At 36.2% G+C, this 27,704-nt stretch overlaps 1 protein-coding gene across 2 annotated transcripts in view; it reads left to right on the top strand.

Moving 5' to 3' along the window:
- The window catches only part of SMYD3 (SET and MYND domain containing 3), a 402,948-nt gene that overhangs the window by 59,156 nt on the left and 316,088 nt on the right, over positions 1 to 27,704 (top strand). The window lies entirely within an intron of this gene.

Raw genomic sequence — 27,704 nt, forward strand, 5'->3', positions numbered from 1 at the left:
TAAAGCTCTTGGGGAAAAAAAGAAAGGGTGCATAAAAACCCAAGCAAGTTCAAATAAAATTGAGTCAATCAACCAAAGTAATTTTTTCACAGTAATAAAGAGCATATAACATCACTCTTCAGCCTGGAATTTTTCTGCAAGGTGAAATATCTTGTAGTTGCAGACATACTTCCATCCCATTTTGTCATTTAGTAGTATATGCTAACAGTTGTTTGTGACAGGTTTTTGTATCCCACAAACTGCTTTCTCCAGGGGCATTGTGGATTATCTATTCTAGAAGACTACATGTAAAGTATTTGAAATTAGTTTTCACGATATGTAAAATGTAATGTTATAAAATAAATATTGTTGGCTTTTGCTGTATGTATTTTATTGCTTTCAATTCAAAATGCTAAATCTGAACAATGCCACAGAAATACTTTTTATGGAGAATACTCAGTTTTAACTCCATTTAATTTTTTTCATTTCTAATGGATTGATAAATTCTACCATAAGATTTAAGTTATGCATGTTGTACTTGTTTTAATGTGTTTTTTTATTAAATGAGCCAAACTATTACATTTTTTTCTTCTGATACAAATAAAAGAAAAAAGCTCTTTTAAAGAATGAAATAAAAATACTATATCTGATTTTTTTACATTTTTAAAAACCTTTTTGCACCATAATGGGATTTTTTTTTTTTTTTTGCTATGGACAGAAGAAGTAAGAAAAATATAATCAACTGTGGTGTTTTTCTGGATATTTTTTATTTTATTGATGATTAGAAGTTGCAGTTTGACCTGAAAAACCACACAGTCTGAAATGCACCCAGTCAAAAAGACTCATAGATAAAAACTTTATGTACTACCTAGTCTCCATTCCAACTGTTCTACTATCTTGTGTTGGTAGAAGGATCTGACCTGAACAGGAGAGTTAGTTGGGAGAAAGGAGCAGTTGACTACATACACCCATGTGCTTTACACGGGAGTAAAATTAGTATCTCATTCATAGGTCAGTCAAGTACAATTCTTTTTGGAAGACTTTGTTGCCACTCTAGTTTTCTATGTGGCATTTTACAGCCTTTGATTGTTTGAAGAGTGTGCTATGAAGTGTGATATTATATTAAAATATGGATTTAATTTCCCCCATCCCAGTGAGGTAGCAGAAGGCATTTTCCGACATTCTCATAGGATGTTTTTTTTTTTTCCTTAAGCTGAATAAAAATGCTTATTCTCAGCAGGTAAAATTTAAGGCTTTGGAACTATAAAATCTCTGATAAGACTTTTGTGGTCTCTTCTCTCTAGTATAACTAAAAAAGACCAGCTGTGATGACTTCTCTGTGTGGTCACAGAATAAAGAAATACTACAGATACATGACTTCAAGATGTAATCTTGTTTTTTCAACCTCTTCCAGCATTCCTTTCAAGTTCAGTAGGTGCTTATTCGAACATTGAACTTTTTTGGATCAGTTCTTTCATTGCATGCCACAAAAAGATCCAGTCAAAGGTCATTTTTTTTATTCTGTTTGATGCTGAATCCTCAAGAAGGAAAATAAGCAGACTGCCAGACAAAAGAGAAAAATGGTCCTGCAGTGAGATGACTAAATTCCAGATAATTCTTGGAAAATCTCCAACCTAATTTAGGTCAAAAGGGCTTCTCGGAAGCTCTTTTAAACAGTCTTCCTTCTCTGCTGGCCACTGCTCTTGTCTTTGTGAAAATTAATTATCGTTTTATTCACTTGCTTATGATGCTTAATAGGCAGAGAGCCCCCCTGAGTATAAACTTGTAGAAACTGCCCACTGAAAATCAAAGAAAATTTGACCATTTCTTTCCGTGGGAAAAGAATTTCACCCCAATGGTTTTTAAGTTTGCACGAGACCTGTGGGGGAAAAAAAGAAAAAAAGCTGTACTGGATGGGGAGGTGTTTCAGAAGGGTAATGTACCTTCTTTTCTGACAGTTCTGCCCTGTTCTTGACAATTTGCTTTTGTATCAACTGTCCTTTGAGCTGGAGTTGAATTTTCTCATTCTTGTTATCTGATCACTTTTTGGAAGCTTCAGTTTATTTATCATGCCATTTATCAAGGTTGTGACTGTTTTAAAATTCTGATCCTCAGTATTAAACAGAATTATCTGCAGCTAATTACGTGTTAAAGCTTTAAGTCCACTGAGACATTTTCTAATGTCAAGATAAATTTTTGACAGCGTGGTTTTATGGTTTAATGATGTTTCCATAACCTTGAGATAAAATCAGTCCTTGCTTTTTATCCTTCAGCTTTTACTTACATGTGTGAGGAGGTGGCCTGAAATCCTTTGAGATATTTAATGGATGCTGGATAAAGAATTCAAGTTTTTGTATACATTTATGGTTCTTTTCATAATAGCAGACAGAACCATGTGAACTACTTTAAGACATTGAACAAATTCTGTACTTACCATGTTGACTGTAAAACTGTGAGTGACTCTACTGACTGGAATCAGGCCTAAGATGATGTTTTTTAGACCAAATGTAGACGTAGAATTGCAACTAATCATACTGTGTCAGAATTAACTTTTTGAGCATTTTGAAATACATTGAAAGTTTCTTTTCCAATTAGTGAGAAAAAAGAAGAGATTCTGATGTTTCTTAGGATCATAGCCATTTTAAAGATCTCCTAATTTCAGGTCCTTGCATTTATAAGAATAGTAACCTCAGTCATTAAATAATAGTAAGATAAAATCCAGTGACAGTTAATGAACTGTTACATAGCAGACTTCTAGAGCAGTTTAATAATCTTAAAAAAGATTTTTTTTGGAAAAGTTTTCTAAAGGATGTTTTGATTTAACTGTTGATAAAATTTTGGAGAAAGGATGCTGGAAACCCCGTAGAGCAGAGATGAGACTTAACTCCTGAAATAGCAGTCTTCCTAATTTTTCTATTGTGCAAAATTTCACCTTCTGGATAGTATCTTAACTGCACAGGGGGTGATAGGGACTAGATAGAACATTTTTAGCTTTCTGAAATTTTTAGTTGTTCCTGCATTTCCAATCTTGACACTTTTTCATATGAACAGATTTTACTTTGAAAGTAGGTGGGCTGATTTCATTCAGTTCCCAGGAGAGATCACACACCTATGTGTGAGTGAAATAGTCCTCTTTATGCAGGTGCTGGATGTGCTGCTCACCACCATCTTCTCAGGTGATGTCCTACTCTTTCCTTTTAAGGTCAATTAAGAATTGACACAGATCAAAGACAGAGTAAAAACAGGTCTAAGTAAGTGTGGAGCTGTAAGTCTATGATAGCATGAAAAAGAAATTCTCCATATACATCAGAAACATATGTGCAACTTTTATATAAATCAAACTAATTATTTTCCAACTTATTTTTTTGAGGTTTGTGAAGTTGACATTAAAGTGAAGAAGAGATATAAGTTTGATGCTGTATGCTAGTCTCTGTGCCCACAAACAATTTTAACCAAAAGACCAGTTGTCCATTTAGGCCATTGGTGTAATTGATTTTATTTTTAACTTAAGAAGAAGTAGGGAGGCTCTGTAAACTGCAGAGGTACATTTCTCAAGAGACAAAGTGCCCTGGTCTCTTTAAAATCCTTTGTTTATTCCTCCTATCAAAGTTTAGATATATTTTATTTGTTCTTCTAAATTTTTGGTACTTACTGTTTATTCCACTCAATGCTTTGAAAGAATTTCTTTTCAACATAAAAGGTATTAGTACCAATAAAAAGAAATTTTAGTGTTAAAAGATTTTGGTAAGTATTTTCATAGATAGAAGAGAACTAGAAGTTGAGCAGTGTCACTTAGCCTTTGTAAAGTCTGAATACTAAATTATGGTAATTTATTTGGGTGTCTTTTTAAGTGCAAGTTGAAGGAAAGTCTCACTTAATGATATAATTGGATAAAGTATGTTTGATCTTCACATTGATCTCTCAGATCTTTTAGGCATCAGATAGCATGCATTCTCTAAGAAGACCTTGGAATAAAAGATACATCTGCCTGGTCAAGATGTTCTTCAGTAGTTTTTTCAGTAACTTACTTTTTCTTAGGATTCACTGGTTAATTTAGTAATCCATTTTAGCAGGGAAATTAAAAGTGATTTGTGTCAAGAAAGAAAAAAAAATTAGGGTAAAGTTATGAGCAGGATAAGAATTGTTAAATACACACAGGTGAAGGTTGCTTTCTGATGCCAGGTCTCCTAATCTGATTAACTCTGGATGCACTTGTTAAGTTTCCCTTTGATTAGGAGGCCATGAAGTTCTTTTCCTGGAGATGACAAAAGCAAGTACATATTTAATCTGTTATTGTTCTTTGTGTAATTCAAAGCTAATGGACATTGCTACTCTGCCTCATGCAAATTTGTGTGTTCATGGTAAATTGAAGACCAGGCCAGTACTGATATATTTTTTTAAGTTGTGGCCCAAGAAACTATTTTGCAAAAATGGATAAGCCTTGGTGCTCAACATACACTTATGTTTGTCAATCTTCTTGACTCTTTTGGTTTTATTTTAAAGTTGTAGGAGGATGTTTCTTCTCATCAAACTATATCAGAACCTTTTTCTCTGACTATTGCCATTGCTAAGTCTATTTCATGAGATTTGTGATTGGTTTTTTACCTAAAGATGTATTGATTTAGTATTTCTGTTGATAGAGTTTTGGTTTGTGGGAATATGGACATGGTACGTCCTCTCTCCTGTACTCTGTGTGTGTGGTTTTAAGCCATTGAAAGCTTCATGCCTACTACTGTTAAGAACTGACTTGCAGTGATCATAAATATTGTGCTCAGTTACTGCCAAAATAATTTCAGGAGAATTTTTCTGTACTCTCTTTCCAGTGTATTCCACAGGAAGATAACAAAACTCATTATCGTAGACCTTCATATTTGTACTCAGAAGACGTCAATGGTCACTTTCCTAACATTTATTGTCAATTCTGAGTTGCTGTCTTATCTAGCAGGAGGAGAATAAACTAAGGTCAGCCTCTGCAGTATGCAAACCCAAAGGAAATGGGAAAAGCTGAATGTATTTGGAGAAAACTAAGCACTAGTCTGTGCAGCATAGCAAACAGACAAAATTTATTTGAATATTGGATTTTATTGTTTACATACTTGAACTTCAGGATTTTAAACTCACTTTTTTGGTGATGCTCCAGTAACTGAGACATTAGAAAGACTCAGGCGCCTGCCCATGCTTCCTGACAAAATGGCTCTCTTGGATTTGTTAAATGGCCTTGCAGAAGCCTGTTTAACCCCTGGAGCTGAGAATAGCATTAGAAAAGTCCATGATGCAGACTAATCTGTGTCATAACTTTCATTCTACATCTTAGCTCTTTTGAGGAAGGGTGATATTTTTGTAAGTACGAGGAGGTGAAAAAAGTCAGGAGCTGTTGTTTTAGCAAGGAAAGGTAGAGAAAGTCTTGGTGCTATTTCATAATAATTTCCTTGGTCTTGGATCACAGGGTTGTCTCCCATCAATTCTGCTACTCTTGAAAGCATAGGAGTATGCAGAAAATCTGAAGTTGACCTTCTTGTTTTTCATTTACCTCTGCCTGTCATTTCAGCATGTCTATGAAACAGTAGTAATGCTTTTCACTTGCGTAGTGCTACCGATAGGGCTCAAGAAGAACTTGAATAAGATTTATAGTTTTCTTGTGTAGCGGACAAGTAATTTTAAGAAAATTAAGGCTAATAGAAAGTGATACTATAGCTACCTTTTGATAAGAGTTCTGTAAGGCAATCAGAAGCAAATCACATCTGCCCTTACCACACAGTGTAGCAGTCACAGTCTGCTGCTTGTTTCCACAATATAACAATAAGCAAGTATAAAGACAATTGGAATATATACAGTTGTGAGTAAGAAAGACTATGTCTTAAGTTGTATCTTTTTAGTTTTTCAGAAATAGATCTATACTGCTGCTAAGATTCTCACTAAGTTTCTCGTGGCATTTGGTTACCTTGGTGTTTTTTCTTGAAGTCAAGAATGCAGAGGAAGTGACAGCCACTGTGCATCAGCTTTGGAAGCAATCATGCAAATAGAAATTAGAGAAAAAATAGTAAACATTTCAATAAAATGGGAAGAAATATTGCAACAGTACCCTGGAACAAGGGTGATAAACAGTCTGATAAGACCTCTCTCTCTTTACTTCTCCAAATGAAGGTGTTGCATCTTTACAGGAAGTTATTTCTGTCAAATGTGATTTTTCAGGTTTAGCAATGTCATGTTATTTCATCATTGAATTATAGTTTGGAGAGATAATTTACCATAGCAATTATCTTAATTTTTAGTCACAAAAGTTACCTTGAAGAGCAAAAGGTTATTATACCAGACCATGAAACAGGACTTCAAGCATTCTATCTGGTTTTAAATTAGAGCGGTGTGATGACAATTAAAATATAAACTTTTGCTAACAAAGTTTGTTGCAGTGAAAGTGAGATCATAAGACTTCAATACTTCAAACTGAATTTATGGTATCATTTGGGTCCCCTCATTTAGTTGTAGTGTGCATCATCTGTTTTACAAACTGCCTCTAATGTAACAAGTACTGGATATAGAAAATGAGGTAGAAGAGTTTTAAAACAAGGAATGGTTGGGTAGAATTTGTAATAATTTGGTTGTGTGCGGTGGGAAAGAAAGTTCTGAGAGGTAGTGAGAAGACTAATTTTAAAGGAAGTTAATTCAGCACAGGTTGAAAAGCATAATCTTCTAGAAAAGTTACTGCCTTGAGTGGGCCTGGGTGGGGAGAGTGTGTGTGGGGAAAGTGTGTGTATACTTCTTGTTGACCTTTATCTGTCATGCTAAATTGTAAGTAAGATGACAGAAAAGACTCTGGAGAAATAAATGTCAGGGAAGTGTAGGCTATTTTGCAACTTTGTTTTGTTTTGTTTTTATTTTTTGGGTTTTCTTTTGGTTTGTTTTAGTGCAGAACTGAAAAGGATCCAGGTGGCCAGGAACTTAATTACCCTTACTTTGCCTAATGCTGCTCAGAGCATAACCACAAAACACAGTGTTTAAAAAGTCAGTGATCTCTGGCATGTGATATACATCAGTCTGTTTTCTGACACCCTTATGGAGTGAACTGGAAGCAGTAATCATAAAAAGCTGTAGTGGTTTTAGTAATTGGAGTACATGTACAAAAATATGTGGGGTTGAGGCATCTCCTATTTTTAGGTAAAGCCAGCATGAAACAAGGTCATGAAGATGTTCAGTAAAGATCTGGGTAGTAAATGGAAACCATTATCAGCAATTTTAAAAGCATCTAATTGAGGAGGATAAACCTGATAACTGCTTGTAATGCTGTTGGCAGCAAGCTGTTCTATCCTTGTCTTTAGGATGATCTGTAGTGAGGTTGCTTAAAGCATTTTTTGCTTGTTTGTTTTGGCTTTGAGCAGAGCTAGAATTTTGTGTGGAAGGATTATTAATCAGCTCTGAGACTTGTTCAACATGTTTAATAGATGAAAAGGCAAAAAATCATTTTACTTCCAGAATGGTGTTGGAGTAGATTGATAGTCAGTTGAAAAATACCATTCTCTTTGAATATAGGATGGGCAACCTTGTATTTGTGATGTTATTGTTGGCTTGCAATTATCTGAGCTGCTTCAGAGCCTCTCTGGAAATTAGGATAACGTTGTCTGTCTAAGCTATGCTATAGAGCTAAATAGCTGTTACAGTTCAAGTATCAATAGAAGGTGAGACAACTTCTGTCCCATGTAGGCATTTCAGTGGATGTCAATTAAATGATACCTGCCTCCATGAAATTCAGTCCTCAGAAGTGTGTCGTCTCCCTATTCCCCAGTATATGAGTATATCTTTTTGTTCCAACTGTAATTGTGATGTTAAAATATTTTTGGCATATTCTATTTCATTAAAACTACTCCTAAGTTTGTGTAGAAATAAGATGGAGAAAGAAACAATTAGACTATTATACTGTTTTGGTGAGCAGCCGTCACAGCGCGGTTGTACAATTGCAACCTGAAGCTGACAAAGGCTAACTTAAATAGTTTCTTGGCATTACAGTGCTTATAGCTGTTCTGTAATAGTGGCTGGCAGCAGATATTTCAAGCAAGGTGCAAGAACTCTACAACTGACAGCTTTCTTGCTTGCCTCTCCCTACACACCTACACTGCAAGTTCCCATGCTGTCCTCAGCTAAGTTAGATGTTGATTGACTGGCAGAGTCAGATCTAGGAGTATTTCTTTTAGGAGATCACCTAATTTTCCTTAGTGATTTAATTCCTTTTCTCTCCCTTTCCTCTTGATTATGTAAATATTTTTTCCCCTATCTGTAACCACCAATAAATTGTACTTCTTCCTACAAATCCTCTGAAACTTTCTGTGCTGGTTATGGGCTTTTTGAAATTTTAAATGTGTTTGCTCAAATGTGTCCCTGATGTCATAGATACTGCAGATCATGGATTTGAACATATCTCCCTTCTGAACTTAGAGTAATTGTGGGCTGTTATTAACATTTTTATAATCACTTTTGGAAATCTGAGATTATTTTTCTAGTTTAAAATAAAAAACCTGCATTATTAAAGCTTTCTTCCATCTCCTGTTCCACAAGAATATTCTTCAGTCTGTCAACAAACCTTGTGCTTTGCCTGTACTCACAAGCAGAAAATGCATCTTCTTTCTTTTTCCATGACCATCAAGGTCAAGGTATCATTCAGCTTTCAGAGGAAGCTGGATTGGATGCCCACTCAATTGATGGATATTTCTATGTCTCAGAAGGTCATTTAAGTCAGAGTTGTCTACACTCATCATGTAAATAGATAGGGTGTGGTTATGTGTTGCTGCTAGTTAAGATAGAAATGGTGAAGTGCCAACTTACTGCTTTGTCAACATTCATTCACTGTTCTGGGTGAAAATTACTCTCCTGGTTTGGACCTGTAGTCTGGGAAGATAGTAAAGAAGAGTGCACACACTGTTTGTTGTCTGTAACATCAATTTTCTCTGCTATGCTGACATGTTTTTCATTTTGTAGTAGTTGCAGCCTTTAGGCCTTTACTCAAATTAAAAATATCTGTGTTTAAGCAGCAACTTGCACCATTTGCATTTGTCCTGTCTAATCTATCCAAAGAGTCATGTTTGGCTTTATTCTTTATAGAGTATGGGGTAAAATTCTGTGAGTGGCTGATAGTGAGAAGCTCTTGCGACAGCATAGAATCACTTATTTTGCTTTTAAACATCCAACTTTATTATATTTTTATGTGTTTGGGTTTTTTTAACTTTAGACCATATCTGTTGTCCAGATGATAATTTAAATTGCATAAATCTGAACCGAGCATCTCTCTAAATGAGAGATTTCGTTTCCCTAGGTTTTATAATTAATGTTGCATGTGTGACTATTGTTTTGGGTATTAAAAACTGAAGTATGTCTATAGTTTTATAAAAAGTTATATAGTAGCTGAAGAAGCAGCTTGTGAGAATATAATGACAGTTTTGGAATTTTTCAAGTGGATTTGAATCAATGACATGAGTCCAACATAATTTGCTGCCTTAATTATACAAGATTATTATGTTTCTCATTCCATAGCAGTTTTTTTTCATTAAACTAACTTTCTAGACATACCAGACAGTCAGCTAGTAATTTTTAATGTAAGTTCCAGTTCATTTGATTGAAAAGCCACAATTCTCAAAAGTTCCAGTGGTAAAGCTTAGTGCAGTACTTTACCAGTTTGCACTCATTCTGTCGGTTTGCCAGCAGTGATGCTCAGGACCAAAATTTGTACAATTGCCTGGGTGATGTAACTAGGCTGACTCCACAGCTGAGTGATGGCAGGAATGACCAAGAGGAGAATTCAGCTTGTTGTGTCAATATCCTTATACGTGTTAGTTAAAACAGGAATAAGTTTTAAAACTTAGTCTCCTATAAAAAGAGTATACTTGAGATGAATTAACAGCGGCTGCTGAGAATCACAACAAGATCTGTACCTTAATCTTCAGCATGCATGAACCATAAAGTATAAAAAAATAGAAGCAATTTGGGGTGATTGTGTTAACTGTGATTTTGAAAGATATCTTTTCCTGGCTAACTTTGACTTACACAGTTCCCTAACAAACTTCTTGGCTTGATGAAGATATTAATGGACATGCTTCTTGTATTTTATTTAACTTTTTTGTAATATCTTGTCATGGCACATATTTAGAGAATATAGGAACCTGGAAACAGAGCACTCTAACAGCAGGATTTTGTACAACATTAATTGTTTTTATTTGCAAGCTTACATCTTTCTGGAAGCATCTGAACTTAGGTAAAGTGCTGATGTCTCACATTGGCCCTTGCTGTTGCAGGTGGTATCAGTAGATAATGAATTACAGCGCATGCTCTTGTGTCAGAAAGATAAAAGCAAATCTGTATGTGGGTACAAGACCAGAGAGGTAACATATCCATAACCACACAAATTTGTGTAAATGTAGAGAAACACTGCAAATAAACAGAGATGAGTCTAATAGCTTGTACATTCTGGAAGAATCTGTGATCCATTGGTACAGCTCTGCTGGGAAAGTGAATTGAAAGAGCTGTGAGTGTTCAGAGCAGTGAGAGATTTTTTTGACCATGAAGTAGCCTACTGTTTGGAAGAAGAGTAAGCGTATACACATCTACTTTCCAAGATGTTGCTGCCAGCTATATTTCTTTGAAAGTCTGTATCTGCAAATCAAGGCATTGTGCTGCCAACAACAGAAAAAATATAAGTTATGCTGGCAAACCTGTCACTGATATAAATAAACCAACCAGTCTCATTTAGAATGTCCACAATTGTATAATTTCTAGTAACTCTTTTTACTACTACAACGTCTAAATGTTATAGATTCACAAGAAATTAAATCTGCAAATTCAATTTTCTGATCACTCAATTTCTAGATGAGACAGATGAGAGAAATGTGAAGCTCGTGAGAAAGGCACAGAAAGAGAAAAACAAGCCTACTTATAAGGGAACTTCTAGTTAATTTTGAGACAACATTTAAGCACCACTGTTTGCTGCTAGAACATCTCTTGAATTTTTGGGATGAGAATACAGATATTTGTAGAAATTTAAATGAATCTAAGTGTGAGAAATGAAGATGACAAGAGGAGAGTGGGCTGGTGGGTTCCTACTCATTTCACAGAATCACAGAATATGCTGAGTTGGAAGGGACACACAAGGATCATCAAGTCCAACTCCTGGCCTTGCACAGGACCATCCCCAAGAGTCACACCCCGTATGCCTGAGAGTATCATCCAAACGCTTCTTGAACTCTGTCAGGCTTGGTGCTGTGACCACTTCCCTGGGGAGCCTGTTCCAATGCCCAACCACCCTCTGGGTGAAGAACCTCTTTCTAGTATCCAACCTAAACCTCCCCTGACACAACTTCAGGCCATTCCCTCAGGTCCTGTCACTGGTCACCACAGAGAAGAGATCAGTGCCTTCCCCTTCTCTTCCCCTCACGAGGAAGTTGTGACTGCAATGAGGTCTCCCCTCAGTCTTCAGGCTGAACAGACCAAGTGACCTGAGCCACTCCTCATACGGCTTTCCCTCAAGGCCCTTTACCATCTTCATTGCCCTGCTTTGAATGCTCCGTAGTGTTTTGTGTAGTTCATCACATTTTCTATTAGTTATTTTGCTAGCATTAACCTGTACGCAGAAGGGGAAATGGGGAGTTGTGAATATATGTCACTATATAAATTAATCACTGTCTTGCTGATACCCACTTGACTGGAGTTTTATTGTCAGTGTGAAATTTGAGGATATTTCTCTCGACTGCATTTTTGCATTGCTGTGGTGGAGGGGAGAAATGGTACATAGGCAGATATAGGATAAAGCTTGTTGCCCCAAGCTTGTTGGGTCAAGCAAGCATGTAATAACAGTAATTTGTATTTACCTACTGCCTTCTCTTAACTGTTTTACTCCAGAGTTCACACAGTCAGCTTTCCAAGGCATGAAGGGAGGAGTGTGTTACATGCTGTCTTTCTGTGACAATTGATAGTTAGTTGAGCTAGTTTTAAGTTCTCAATAACCTTATGATAATTCTGTAATTAGTATTGTTAGTAATTAGGAATCTCCTTGGGTCTCATTTAATGATTTATTTTCATGTAGTAATATGAATTAAGGTGTCTAGCTGCAGTTTGTTTTCTCCTGATGTCTCACCTTTCCAGTGTGTGATTGTTGTACATCTCCTTCCATTTCAGTGGGGAGATGTTAATTGTCTTAGTTCTTCATGGCAGAGTGACCTTCTCTTAAATGGATGGCCTTACAGGGCTAAACGAGCTCCATCTGCCCGGGTTTGGAAATTAGAGTAGTCCTTCTCCTAGGATGGTTGCCAGAAGGCTAGTGAGCCTATCCTGCCCATGGACATATTACATCTGACCCTTCGGTTTTGACCTGTCTGGCATGGGGGACCCTGCCGACGGCATGTACCATCGCCAGCATAGCTCGCAACCTCAGAGGGGTACACAGGCTTCCTCCCCACTAATACATCTGTTCTAGAACAAGCAGCAATCACAAGTATTGAGGCCATGTTGCTGAGAACACAGCTGTGTTGGGCAGGGCACGTCTCAAGTATGAAAGATCACCGCCTCCCTACGATCTTGCTTTATGGTGAACTTGCCACCAGCTGCCGCATGAGAGGAACCCCGAAGAGAAGATACAAGGACTCCCTGAAACAACACCTCAGCCTTGGCCATATTGATCAACATAACTGGTCTACTCTGGCTTCCAGTCCGGAGGTCTGGAGACACACTATCTTTAACGCTGCTGATGCTTTTGAGAAAGCACGCAGGACCTCTCTTGAGGAGAAAAGACAATGCAGAAAGAATCGTGCCTTGCAGAATATATCTCCTAAGGAGTCTTTCTGCTGTGCCTTTTGCAACTGGACATGCCTGTCTCGTATTGGCCTTTTTAGCCACCAACGCGCTTGTAACAAACGTGGGTAGAGCCCTTTCCAAATCTTCGTTCACGAAGCCTAGCCATGATGATGATGATGATGGCAGAAAAAGGAACAACTCTTTTAGACCAATAAATTTGCTTCATCCACCTGTCATTACAGTGCTACTAACAAAAATACTCATCACTGAGCAAATTAAAAGCCCTGAGTATAAGAATGCTCTTACCACTATTTAGAATCAAAATTGCATGGTGAATTTGGAGGCCCTTCAAGAGGGATGGCAGGTGGCTGTTCTAGCTCATGAAAGGAAATGATGTTGATTAAATTCATGTAATGATTAATTGTGGAATTTGGAATAGTAAGGCACAGTGACTTTGATTTTTTGCTCCAAGTAAAGCTGAGTTCTCAGAAAAAAAAGATACAGTAAAAGATCTGACTATGGGATCCTACAATGTCTTCATTTGATCTTTTTGAAATGACCTTTACTTGACCTTTTTGAAAACTTTAACTAACTAGCTTTGTTTAAATAGTCAACTCTGCTTTTCTCTCAGTAACACTGATTTTATAACTAGGCCTCAATAAAAAGAAAAACAGTAGATTTTTCAATCCAGAATGCCTGAAAGATTTTTAAAGCTGAAAGATAATTTTTCATAGTGATGGTTATGTACTCTTCTGGTCCATATTGCAGATTAGCTTGTACTGGGATCATGTGCCCAGGCATGTGTGTGCTGTTTGACTTGGGTATCCATTCTGACCCTGTGACTGACCTTATGTTGAGCCTTGTGCAGTGAAATTCTAGTAAATTGAGATTAAGCCTTTCAGAGTCCCATTATTGATTTCATGGGAATTGGGACAAGATCTGAATGTATTCATTGCTACTTAAGAGCAAACAAGGAACTAAACTTGAATTTTTCCATCACTGATTTGTTGCCAGAAGCTGCCTGCATTCTCTCACATGTCATTCTGTCTTGGTAAGTCAGTCTGCCTCCACATATTTGCCTTAACTCTTCTGTGTTCTGGGAGATGTTATATTTGAATTATGTTCAGCACTATGTGAGTATGTTCAATGTACACTATGGAATGATGGTTAATGCTAGCAGTAGTGCACATACTGTTTTGCTATAGGTTAGGATGAATTAATTAGCACTGCTATTATTATAGTGTTACTAATTAATATTACACTCTAGTCATATGCTGTAAAAAGTTTTCAATAATCTGTTCAATAAACTGTTTCACATACCTAACTGCCATGTGTTGTTATGCAAAAGAAAGGTAAAAATTAAGGATTTCTTGAGGTTTTACTTGATGTAGGATGCATTTGCTAGGGAAAATGAAACTGAAGCCTTATAGATGATGCAAGACTTCTGTACGTGTAGGTTAACAGAAGAGTATATATGAACCTATGATCTTTGAATCCCTAGGAGAACACCTTTTTAACTGTCATGAAGCTTGATTTTATGCCAGAACATGCTGAAATAACTCTAAAAATATTATCGATGCGTTTGTTATAAGTTAAGGCACTCAGCATCTTAAAGTTGTGCTACGGTACTTTGAAAGTTAGGATAGAAACTACTTTAAAAGTATCTCCCATGTAAACGCTCTTGTTTTCTGATACTTCCATATGGCTGTGACAAATGTTTCTGCTCCTTTCTTCCAACTGTGAGGGAACCTGTAATTAAACTATAGAAAGATGCCCTGGAAAACAAATCATGTCTTTACTTTGAGAATTCCACTGGATTTCCTAGCTATGGGGATATTTTTATTTGTGGTAAAGTAAGACATGTTTGGAAATGCAGAAGGCTGCTTTGATGCTCTCTTGAGACATCTGTCCTTGATAAGCTGTTTGAATCAGTGATGTTATGTGTTTATACCTTTTTCCCAAGGAAGCTATCATTGATAGCTTCTTTTGAGAAAGAAAAAGCAGCAGAAGAATATGTACTCATTTGCTGCTTCATTCTGAGGTTGAAACATTGCCCAAATTAATTCTTGCATATTTCATTTTTGAGGGCTTTGTGGTTCTGTGACTGAATAATTGGGAAATAAGTTTGAAGGCTTTTGTGCAAAAGCATAAGGAATAGAAAATACACCATTAAAAATGTTGAGCTAGGGGTCATCCATTCACAACTGTCATGTGATATAAAAGGTACCCTTTAAACAGCGTTTGGTTATGCAGTTATTTGTATTAATGGACTTTACCTATGAAAATTATTTCAGATGTATTTCTAGTGGTTGGTAAGTTAAAAGAAGCAATTACCTTTTATGTCTTCTAGTGTGAGACAAAATCCTTGTCTGATGTCTCATATTTTAAGCTTCAGCAGTTGTTGCCAACAGCCTACCTGTCTACGGTAAATAGCTTTTTGGATCACACCAAGATACTTTGAATAACATTCTTTTAATAAATGAGTGCTTCTGGGGATTTCTGGAACTCACTTGAATATAAGGAACTGGCAGTAACTAAACTGAAAAAGATTGTTAGATTTAAATAACAAAAAATATTTAGTTTTTACTTATTTCCAGGCAAATGGAGAATTGAAGTTTCATTAGGTCAATGACAGTGAAATAAGTAATTAGGCATTTTGAAGTAATTTTTGTAGTTTTCCAGTTCTATCTTATACACATGTAGATTCAAGGCTAGGATAACAATACTGTAATTTTTTGAGTGGTAGGTTTATTACAGAAGAGTTCCCAAGGACTTTAGATCAATGTTTGTTTTTTTTTTTCCCCAACTGAAATGCACTGATGAGAAAGAGAAACTTAAAACTTCATTAACAGCTTCAGTATTGCTGCTCGTTTAGGAAAGATCTGCCTCTCTCTTTGGATCTAAATGACTTTTGGTCTGACTGAATGAGCCTGGTAATACCATGCTTGCAGAACTGCATGCTGTGGAAATTGCTGGCTGCAGGAAAGCATTGTTACAAGCAGAACAGATCTTTAGGCAGGAGTATATCCTATGGGCTAGGAAGGTTTGAAAGAGTAAAAGAGGCAATCCGAAAGTTATTTGAGCATGGACTTCTTATATGGTGCAAAATAAAATACATTTCACCAAAGCATTTGTTTTTCTGTCTTGCAGTGTTGCTGGATTGCCAGAAAATCCATAAAGTAAATAAAGTTCGTGTCATTTGTAACTGCTTTCTATGTTTTGAGTAAATGCTACCCTGCATGTGTCAAGAAACCAGTACATGCAGATAAAAAGTAATCAGTGTATTTTTACCATGATTAGGTATCAGCCTACTGCTTTTGTGAAGACAGTGTTAACAGTATGTCCAGACATGACACAATATAGACATTTTCAGCAAAATCCCTCATGAATTTTATGGATTTATTTCTGCCCTTTGAAAAGTCTGTTGTTACAGAAGTAGTTTAAGTCTTAATGGGACTCTTCTTTCTTATAATTTAAAATGTATCACTGACTTTCAGTGGAAGCTAAGCTAGAAAACAGGAAATGTTGATCATGTGTGACATGATCTAGGATTGAATTCTTCATGTTTTTATCCCTTTTGGCAGTCAGTATTTCTCTGAATTTTTCTTGTTTTAACTTTAGAAAACACAGTGAAGAATAATCTCAACACAACATTATTATGATTGGTATTCCTGTGTAGGCTCAGCTTTGTTTGGAAAACTAGTTGTGACTGCTGGGTAATTATAGGATTGGGACTGCCCTTGGAAATCCAGATGCAGTAGGTTACTGTGCATGACTTAAAAGCTGGCAGACTCTTTGGCTTTCTTTAAAGACATGTTGTTGCTGATAGTGGCTTTTTCTTTTTTGACTAAACACAACCTATTTTGATAGATTAGTTTTCAAGCTCATTTATCTTTATTAAAAGAGGACTATATCAACCTCCTGCAGGCCAATTTGGATTGTTTTGAATAACATGACTGGTGCTTGAATGTGGCTTCCAGAAACTGCTTTGTTGATGGAGGCTCTATTTGTTCTTGTTCTTTTACTGCACAGTTTGAAAGGGGTAGGACTAGTTCACATCAAAGCCTCTAGTGTCTCTAACAGCCTGTTAACATCATATAAGTTAAGTTCAACTGGGTCAGTCAGTATATTGTGATCTAAGCATATTAATGCAATGATTTACTTTTTTTTTTTTAATGCCATTATAATTTAAAAGATTGGTGTTTTCCAAACTTGAACCTGAAAAAAATAAACTCTTCTATGTTTGGCTCAACCCTTTTTTTTTCTATTTCAGTTGGGAAAATACTAACTATTCTTAAGGTGAGAGCAAAAAAAACCTCAAAATCTGCTTGACATACTTGCAAAAAAGGAGAAAGAGAGGCAGAAGTAAGAGGGCTGGTGACCTTTTCCTATTCTTTGATTACCTTTAGGTAGGGAGATATCAGATCAATGAGAAAAAGGCCAGAGTTCTAGTCACAGTTATGTTTTATGTAGCATTTCACAGGAAACAAGCTTTGGATCTTATGACGGATGATTTTAACGAAGTCCTTTATAAATGCAGTAAAACACTTACTGTTTTGAATTTGGAGATTTTCCCTGGTTTGGTTGCTATACCAAGCAGACGAAGAGATTTATGAGATTCTGAAATGCTATAGAACCTTTTAAATAACTTTTACATAAAATATTTTGAATTGGCATAGTGCAGAATAAAGGGCAACTCATTCTTGTAGCTGAATCCCCATCCTCACTTTCCCTGTTTTAGAAAAAAGGAGACAAAAAAGGGGGAGGAGAAGGAGTATAAAAGGACAAGTAAATGTTTTACTTGATGACTTTTATTTATTTTTGGTCCATATGCATGGGATCCAAGATGCTGGGTAGCTACAGACAAGAATGGGTTGGCAGGTTTGCCTTGACAGGTGTTACCTTGGACTTTGGAGTATTTTCCCCTTGTCAGAAGTGCCATCTGGTTGCTGATATGATATTTCTACTTCATCAGTCTTTGGTAGGTTGGGTGGAGCTGTGGGAGCCCTTTCATCCTGTGTTTCTAGTGCTGTGTTGCTGTAGTACTGTTATGTGTAAGATGTTGGAGATCAAAAGGTAAGGCCTGAGGGAAGATGATAACATCAGATTTGTCATGTCTTAGGCCGGTGTGACTGCTGGTATGCAGATTTGAAAAAAAAGTCTCTGTCATTTTTAAAATGAATATAGCCTTTGGCTCAGAAAATTCCTAAGGCAGAGGTTGATGGGTACTTGGATGGATATATTAGTGGAAAGATCCCTCTATCCCTCTATATCTGTGCATTTGCTACACCTTTTCACAAAGAATCTGGTGTGAGCTGGTCAGTTACAGGATACTGTGCTGCACATTGGCCTTTGTTTAGACCTGGAATAGCTGTTCTTAAATGATGATTTGTAAATCCTGTTCTATCAAAACAGAAACCTGATGATCTATCTTTCAGCCTATCTCTGGAAATCCTCATGTCTTCTCAAACACCCTTTAAGAGACAGGAAGAATTATTTTTTTCCATGTTAGTGAGAAAAACAATGTGATCTGACTTGTAATGGTTACTTTGTTTCACTGATTCCTGATCCAAACCTTGCTTTGCTTACAAGACACAACCTTAACACCATTTTTTGACTATATTGGCACACCTACTTTGGGCTGCTCACTTCTTTCGTAATTTTACACCTCTTCTATCAGTGTCTTGTGGAATAGAAAGGTAAATGGTGCATAATATTTAATTTTTAATCTTGATTGGAAACCAGAATTGAGACCTACTGAGTCATGTTACAAAAAATGCCTGCAAGTAAAATAGCCAATAGTTCTCCTCAATTTCAGTGTAAGGGTTTTCCACTTTTTTATTTTTAAAGATACTTTTGGTATATGATTCATAAAGTTGCATTTTATTATTGTGCTGGAAGAAGGTGAGCAGCACTTAAGTGGTTAAGCTCTGACACTGGATTTAGGGGGAAGATGAACTTAAGGTGAGAATTTTGATATACTTACTTGTATTGGAGCTCACGTTCATAGGAATAAGAATTAAAACTCCCTAGCAGAGTGAAATCAAATTATATGTGTTTCAAATACTTCAAACTCTTTTAAATAGATAACATTATTAAACAGGATGAATATTTAATGCTGCGATGAAATTGTAGCAATCACTGTAAATCTCTATGCTTATAATGTGCACTTGTCATTTTTGTATGCTCATATGCTCTCTCCATACCATGTGAAAAATATTTAACTGAAATAAATTCAAATAGCTTTGCTGATTTCAGTAGATAGTGTTAGGAACTTCAGCTCTATACTTTTTACCAGAAACAAAATATAGTGACCACTAGCAGGGGGCAACTGATTAATAACATGAATTTTATAGTCAATAGGTGGAAATTATTTGCATTTGATTTTTATGTGGAAAAGTAAACAGATATATTACTTTTGTCCTTTCATGGGAATCACATAAATGCGTGCCACAGTAAGCTGGTCTTTCGACGACAATACAGAGCAGTTAGCAAAAATATTGGCAGTTACTTTTATATTTATAAAAAGATAATAATACATAACGTGATTGGTATTTTTTGTGGAGTTTTTTTAGTGTATTTGATACAAAAATATGTTGTGGGGTTTTGGTTTAGTTTGGTTTGGGTTTTTTTAATATGTGTTTTATTTTAATGCCATGGTATCTTTTTCTCATCATAACCAGACAACTCAGATTTAACAGGACAAAACAGTGTCAGCAATACTAATGCTCACTGGCAGGTCTTTAAGTAGTAAATTTTTTGAAAAATGGACAAAAGATGATATTCAATCAGTATTTTAAAAGAAAAAGTTCAGCACTTTGTCCTGATAATAATGTCACTGTCAAATACAAAATAGAGACAATATACAGATGAAAGTAAAATCTTACCAAATCAGTTTTGACTGATTTAGTCTGTAGAAAAGGAGTTGCAGGGGAGACTTGAGCTGAGTGTCAGTCTCTTCCAAGTAACACGTGATAGGACAAGAGAAAAAGGCGTCAAGTTGCACAAGGGGAGGTTCAGATTGGCTATTAGGAAAACTTTTTTCGTGGAAAGGGTCATGAAGCCTTCAAACAGGCTGCCTAGGGAAGCGGTGGAGTCACCATCTCTGGAGGTATTTAAAAGATGTGTAGATGTGGTGCTTAGGGACATGGTTTAGTGATGGACTTGGCAGTGCTGAGTTTGTGGTTGGACTTTATGAAGGTCTTTTCCAACCTAAATGATTCTGTGATTCCATGACCTTATGGAAAACGGATTCTTGATAAACCCATTGTATGGGGTTTTTTATGAGTTTACATGTTTGGTATGACCTGGTAAGGCATGGGATAGAGCCAAACTTTTTATTTCAATACAGACAATATTTATTGCATTATATTGTTATCTTGTGAATTGCATCCTCAGTTGACCAAAACCACTCTTACTGTAACAGAAATTGCTTATGGGCTTAGAGTGACAAACTTACAGGAATTTTTACAGAGTAAGGACTAAAATCTTTATTATTCTATTTGTGTAGTGAAAGAGAGAAAGGAGCTGATATATTTTCTTTTATTTCAATGTTGAAGAAAGCAAAGGACTTTTATAGTAAAAGGAATTATTTAAACCAGTCAGTGTGTAAAAAACATTTCTGTTTTAAAAGCTGATATGACAGACAATGTTTTTCTCCCTCCATCTAACAGGTTACCACAGTAGTATATCTTATTACAGTTAAGTGTTTTCATAATGCTTGGAAGACCTTTCATGGTACTGTCTTTATTCAAATTTGACAATGCTTCTGTTACTTTTCTCTATAAAAAGGACATAGAGGTCAGAAGCTGTATGCTACTCACTCTGAAGCTAAAGTTACATGATAGCTTCTTGAGAAAGAATTCGGAACTTCATACTCTTTTGACAATTCTTTACCAAAATGTCAGGTGTGCCATAGCAGAAGTAGCCAGGATATGTTCCTTCTTATCTGTTCTCTAGGATTTAATGATTTCAGTTTGGGTACTCGTGAGAGGAGTGAATATTGATGAAAAGCAGACGTGTGTGTGTGTGAGCGCACTTCTGTCCAACTTTTTTCACACAGAATTCGTACAGAATCAACTAGGTTGGAAAAGACCTCTCAGATCATCGAGTCTAACCTAAGATCCACCACCACCTTGTCAACTAGACCATGGCACTAAGTGCCACAACCAGTCTCTTCTTAAATACCTCCAGGGACGGTGAATCTACCAGAATCTCTCCGCAAAGAATTTCTTCCTAATGTCTAACCTAAACCTCTCTTCTTAAGACTGTGCCCTCTTGTCCTACTGCTGGTTCCCTGGGAGAAGAGACTGATACCCATCTGGCTACAACCTCCTTTCAGGGAGTTGTAGAGAGTGATGAGGTCTCCCCTGAGCCTCTTCTCCAGGCTAAACAACCCCAGCTCCCTCAGCCTCTCCTCATAGGGCCTGTGCTCCAGTCCCTTCACCAGCCTTGTTGCCCTTCTTTGGACACCATCCAGCACCTCAATATCCTTCCTAAACTGAGGGGCATCAAGGTAGGTATGCTTGGGGTCAGAGCAGGAAGATGGTGATTTCTTACAGCGGAGAACTGCAAACAAACATTTCTGTCTATAGTCGTAGCAATACTGTGGATAGTCTTGATCTAGACATTAGTTTTAAAATGACATTAACATTTTAATAAAAAGATTTTTCCCTGTGCACAATTTCATTGTAAGTCTTCAGGTAAGACTAGCTTGTTATTTACTTGCATAACTAGATTAAGATGTTGTCTACAATGTTTTACTTGGAATGAAATCCAATGTTCACTTCCAGTAAATAAAAACAGCTAAAACGCTTCAAAATATGTAAGTAACTAATTTTCTGGTTATTGTGAGAGCAAATCTTGGATTTGTGCAAATGTAAGTCTTTTGTATTAGGAAGTCACAAAACTGCTTGATAAAAAGATATTTAATAATTATGCAAAAACGTATTTAAAACTTGCAAATCTTGGCAACGCAGGAAGAAGTAAATATGCAGAATTTCTTGGTAGACCCAAGACTGTCAGAGGGAGATAGGGTAAGCTCAAAAAATATAGTATTCTTGGTTTTCTGTGGCTTACTGACTAAATTTTTGCTGAGGTCATATTTGGAGATAAGTAATCTTTTTATGTCCTTCATGATAATCAAATTGAGAAAATTCTCTCTGTTATCATAAATCTATGTCTGTACAGTCATTTTATGCAGTCAGTTTTAAAAAGTAGCCTTTTGACTGATAGAAATGGAAATGTTTCTTAGAAGTGAAGGAAACCTCATTGAGGGATATATGTTTGAAATGATTCTCTTTAAAATCTAACAGGCAAAAATTGCAGACACCTTTTGAAAAATACATTACATCTTCACATCACATCCCAAGGAAAATCTTGACATTCTTATTCAAGGATACTTAATCAATTTTCATAATAATCCTTGTGGCCACCATTCCCTCCCATGTGAGGAGAAAAAAAAGCAAGCTTGCTGCTGGTAAAGTTGACAGGCTCTGCCTTCTACTGAGAGGTCAACTCTGGAATCAGGGGCTTTTCATAGAAAACACCTGATCATTAATGCTTTTTTGTTAAAGAATATTAAGTAGAGTGTTAGCTGGATAATTTGCCAGTAAACAAATGGTACCCTGTTTAGAGCTTTAAACAGCAAATGCCATCTGAAAAGCAGTATATAACTAGAGGCTGATCTACAGAGAAATTCTATTGTGTTGCCAACATATAGCAAAGTTAAAAGCAACTCTTTTCTGCACTGCCTTCAGCTTTTAACTCGCTTCGTGTGGTCTGGCTGGATTATGTTAGAGTAATTTGTTCCTGATGTGACAGTCTTGGGTAAATGTGGCAATGAACATTACTGGTACTGTCTTTTCTTACGTATTTCTATTCTGGAGGAATAGAAGAAGCAAAAAAGTAGTGCTTACAACTTATGGCTATCCGTTTGAATGAGAGTGTCTCAAGAATTAATGAGACCCTTAGGTGTGACCTGCATGAAAAGAAATGGAGTTTAGTTCTTCCCTGGAACAGTGATGTACACATTTATCACTTGGTTGAAACTTGGGCTTTTTCTGGGATTTCTCTTTAAAATTACTTATGAGTTGTTGTAAAAGATCAACCATATATGTACTTCATGGAGGGGAAAGGTTTCCTTCTGTCCTGTTATGAATCCATTTCACTAGCTCAGTAACAGGGACAATATTCTCTGCATCATTTTCACCTGGCCACTGCTCCTACTAAGTTTGTCTTTACAGAAGCCAAGGCACTGTGTCTTGATTGCTCTACCTCAGAGCAAGGCTCCATACTCTTATTACATTTTGTTAGTACTGCCAAGCAAAAGCATTGCAGTAACCCCCCACTGTTCTGATTGATTTCCACAATTTTCTGGTGTTACTTCAGTTTTGCCTCAGCAGCCTCAGCCTTCTGCATCTGGTCCAGCTTCTGGCTGTATTCACTGCATGGGGTCAGTAGCTCCAGTGAAAGACGTAGGTCTGATTCATGTGCTTCAAGCCTGAAGAAATGATTGCAACTGTCAGTTCTTTCACAAGTCAGTCTGACTGAACAAAGAATTATGTGACATCAGTGTAGTAAAACTGTGCCTGACTAAAATTCCTTTCAAATATACCAGTTATGTCTTTTTATTGAATTGAAGAGGGGCATAAAATCTGCACTCTTCTCTTGGGGAGGAGGGCTGAAATTTTCTGTAGCTAGCTCATGGGAATTTGCAAAAGCAAATACTTTCCCCCTCTGCTGGAAATTGTTTATATGTCAAAAATTTATTCTTTTATGGTTTCCACTACTTAATGTTTATTTTAAAGTGTTGGTGCATTATATAGATTCAGGTCAATTCAGTTTGTCCTTCTGGATCAGTGATTGCAAATGCTCCAGTACTGATATTCTGCCTTAAGTTCATCAGATCCTCATAAGACATGACCAGTTCAATGTGTATTATGAACATGTGTTTGGTGCGTTTTTTTGTGACACATTACAGACTTTTGCTTTTTGTTTCTTGAACTACAGAGGGGCACTCCTCCCTGCCCCAGATTTTCTGGTGAAAGAGTGCTCTAAGAAATTATGTTTTAGGAGGTAGGGTGTGAAGAATTGTGTACGCTTAAAATGTAGTCAGAAGTCACAAAAAAGAGCTGGAGGACAAAAAGGCATAATATGCTGGTTTATACTTGCTGTGGGATTTGGCCAAGTATTTCAAATTTTGAGTTATGATGGGGTTTTACTGTGCTGATCACATGCGTACTAGTGTACTGCTTTATTGCAGATTATAGCGATGGAACTCGATGCCTGAAAATGGGAAATACTGAATTAGCCTTACTACTCAGTCACACTATTCCTTTGACCAAGGCAGAGTAGAGTACTGGCTGGACACTGTGTGTAGACACAGGTATCTCAGGCATTTTACAAAACAGCAATTCCAGCTATTACCTCCCCTATATTACCAGTTTCCACACTAGAAAGTAAGGAAGTAAGCAGTTTACTACTTTTAGTCACTTAAAGTGAACTTGTGAATTTCTTTAATGAAACATGAGGATATTTCTTTTAAAAAAGTGTCTAATGAAATTATAATATTGTAGCTGTTGAAAGTGTAGTCCTTACAGTTATGGATTTACAACTTATCGAAACCATAACACTTGTGCTTAGTTGATGTTGTCACACAGGAATGCTGTTTAACTTTTGTTTCTCATATTATGTTTTAATTTAAATTTTGAGGAAAATCCTATAGAACAGTTTTATATAACATGTATGAAGTAATAGCTTCATAACCTTATCCTGACCCCTGTAAATCTGTAAAGGAGGCAGAGTTTTTCTCCAAATACTGTATGTATACATAGTGTATGTACCTCCCTCCCCAAACAAAAAACAGGAAACAAAAGACAAAATGAAATAATTGGCATGAATGCAATGATAGATTGACATTTCTTAACTTTTCTAGAAGTCAGTATTTACCAGTGAGAACTTTTATCATAGTAAAAACAATTCCCTTCTCCCCTTAGAAATCTGAAAATGGTACAAATGTGACCACAAAAAAAAGCACATCCAAAAATAAACACCTCCTCAGATATCTTTTGCCCAATAATGTTTGTATTTTTCATTAAATATTTCCTGATTACGTACTTTCAACTTTATTCCTTTAATCCTTTTTTCAAATTTTTTTTATGAAGAAAGGCAATATGTATTTCACCACAGATCACATATTGTATCAAATGTTTATAGTTATACATAAAAATGCAGGTCTATCTTGTATTACTCCTGTGTGCTATCAGTTGACATCACTTAGTAACATTTAAATGATTTGTTTGGTGTATGAGTTAATGTAAATGCTTTTTATGAGAAGGCATGTAGGAAAACGTGGTATAATTGAGAAGCAGCATATGATTGCTGTAAAGAAAACAATTAGAATAATAATAGCTTGAATTTTATGTTACCTCAGCAAAATAAGTTGTTTCTGTAACCTTCTGATTTCATTGAGTGGTATAGTTGAATTAAACAATTGAAGAAAGAAAAGAAAATTTGAAAATAAAGTAGATGTCACTATTGCATTGTATTTGAATTCCTTACTGGGTTCTTAAACGCAACTGTATTTGTGGTTGAGTTTTTTTTGGTTAAAAAAGGAGAAACTGAAGGTTCTGTACATTTTCCAAACTATTGAAAACTCACTTGAAAAGCTGCAACAACTTTCTTGTCTTTACCACCTCTTCCCTCTGGACAGAGACCTCTTTCATCTGCATTTTCTCCTTAAAGTGGGGAAGAGGTAGAATAAGACCCTTTCCCCCACAGCTGTTGCTTCAGTCTTCCTTACCTTCTAGCATTTTTATTCCATTCTCTGTAAGGACCTACAGAAAGGACCCATGCCAGCTTCTTCATAGATATTATTATTTTATTTCTAATTATTTATCTTCCCATAATCTCATTCCTTTTCTTGTTGGTGCTTCAGAAAATATGCTGTTGCCAAACTTGGGTATTCTGAAGCATGCAGTGCAGCCTGTCATGCAAAAACACCATGAAGTGACATTTCTAGGAGGAAAACAGGCTATTGAAATCAGTCCTTGGTAAACAATTGAAAGAATGTGTTCTCCCTGCCACTAAAATTCTTTCTATTACCAAAAAAAAAAAAGTAGTCCTTGAGCTACCTGAATTAGCTTATTTCCTGTTATGAATAAAAAGTATACTTTGATATTTCTAGTCTATTACAATCTATAGGTTCTGTATTGATTTGTGTGTTCCTAGCAAACACAATCAATGATTTTGGTATAGCAGAGACAGCAAATTATAGTCCACACTCACAATCTTATTTCTAAATCTCAAACGACGAAGTGAAACTCTATTGAAAAACACATTTTTCTATTAGATTTCTAATGCATTCACTATAATAAAAGAATCTCAAGAGGTTTCAGGTGAAGGCAGATATTATAAAAAGTGCCAGTCAGCTAGCAAATGAATATAATTAAACATTAGATCACTATCCAAAAATAATATCAGAGTGGAATTGACAGTTTTCAATTATCTTGTTAGAGGACTGAACCAGCTTTTTCTCACAAGGGATTAATTATCAGTGTATATTTCCAGATGAACCTGTACTCAAATCACTGTAGTGGGTGTCAGTTTTTTCATGGGTGCCTGTACATTCACGAAGTGCTGAAAGTTTGTTGATATTTGTCCTGGAAAAACTACTCTAATTTTTATTCTACAGTTAACTTAATCTACTTAATTTCTATTCTGCTGACTCTTAAGGACCCCACCATGTATTGGACTGTTGCCCTGTACTGCATTTGTGCTGTGTAAGCAAGCATCTGGCCTGGTTGTTGCCTTGACTTGTTGAGGTTGTGTAGCTGACCCTAAATTAGCAGTACAGTGTATTTGTGTCTGAATTCTTATTAAACTATGAATTTTTGAATCATAATCTTAGTAAGGCCAGGATGATGAGAAAGAAGGTGTTAATGGGTGAATTTTATGTGACTGGACCCCAGCTACCTATGCCAGAGATGGAAATGAGCAGAAGTGTGGTCTTACTGTGCTAAACTGAGCTAGCTGTGAAGCATTTAGGTAAAACTGAAGTGGGGACACTTTCAATTTCCCTTTCTTGCCATCCTTAACCACATAGTTGCATCTTTGCCATAGCATTAGCACACAACTAACCAAAAAGAGAAGGATGGTTTAGGGTCTGAACCAGCTAAAACCAACCGGGGGAAAATAAGTCTCATCTGTGTGAGACAGAAAAGCAAGTCACAGAATTTAGAAGTCTCAAAGTCTGTAAAAGTAATAAATAAAAAAGTAGGCTTGAAGGTGTCATCATAATTAGAAGTCCAGACATGGCTGCATCTTGGTGGTTCAGAATTACTGTTGTATTTGGTTTTAGCGTATTTTTTCTCGTGCTTTCTGCTATAATTAATTTGTGAGTGACCTTTCAGTAAATTAACTTATCTCACATGTTTGCGTTCGGTTCACATAATAGAACATTCTTTGTGGTTTTAAAATAATTTCTCAGGAATCCTACATTATGAAAACCAAATTATTTCAAGATCTGCTTCTAAATGTCTCTTGGTAAAAGTCTTATTGACCATACTGATATTTCTGAGTGAATTATAGTGCCCCAGTTGTTGAGAATTCATTCTTATTAAATCAGATTCCTTTAAGTGAAACATATTTTATCAGCAATTTTGAAGTGGTGGGGAAAAAGCTGATACTTGCTATACAGTAACTAGGATTTGAGATAGTTTTTGGCTGGAGAAAGGGAGCTTTTGAAAGTAAGTGAAAAAAATGTTAAGCTTTATTGTGCTTTATTTCAGGGAAAAAAATCATGGAACTATTTAAGGTGAGACAGGTGAAGTAGAAAGTTGTTTAAGTAAGACGTTGGTCCTATCCTCAACTTGCTTTAGGAAGAATTTGAATTGCAGATACTTTCACTCATAACGAGAATTAAATTTAGATTTAGACATACTAAAATTAGTACTAAA

The sequence above is a fragment of the Neopelma chrysocephalum genome, unplaced genomic scaffold, assembly GCF_003984885.1.
Source record: "Neopelma chrysocephalum unplaced genomic scaffold, ASM398488v2 Primary Assembly neopelma1_23, whole genome shotgun sequence".
NCBI classification, from domain to species: Eukaryota; Metazoa; Chordata; class Aves; order Passeriformes; family Pipridae; genus Neopelma; species Neopelma chrysocephalum.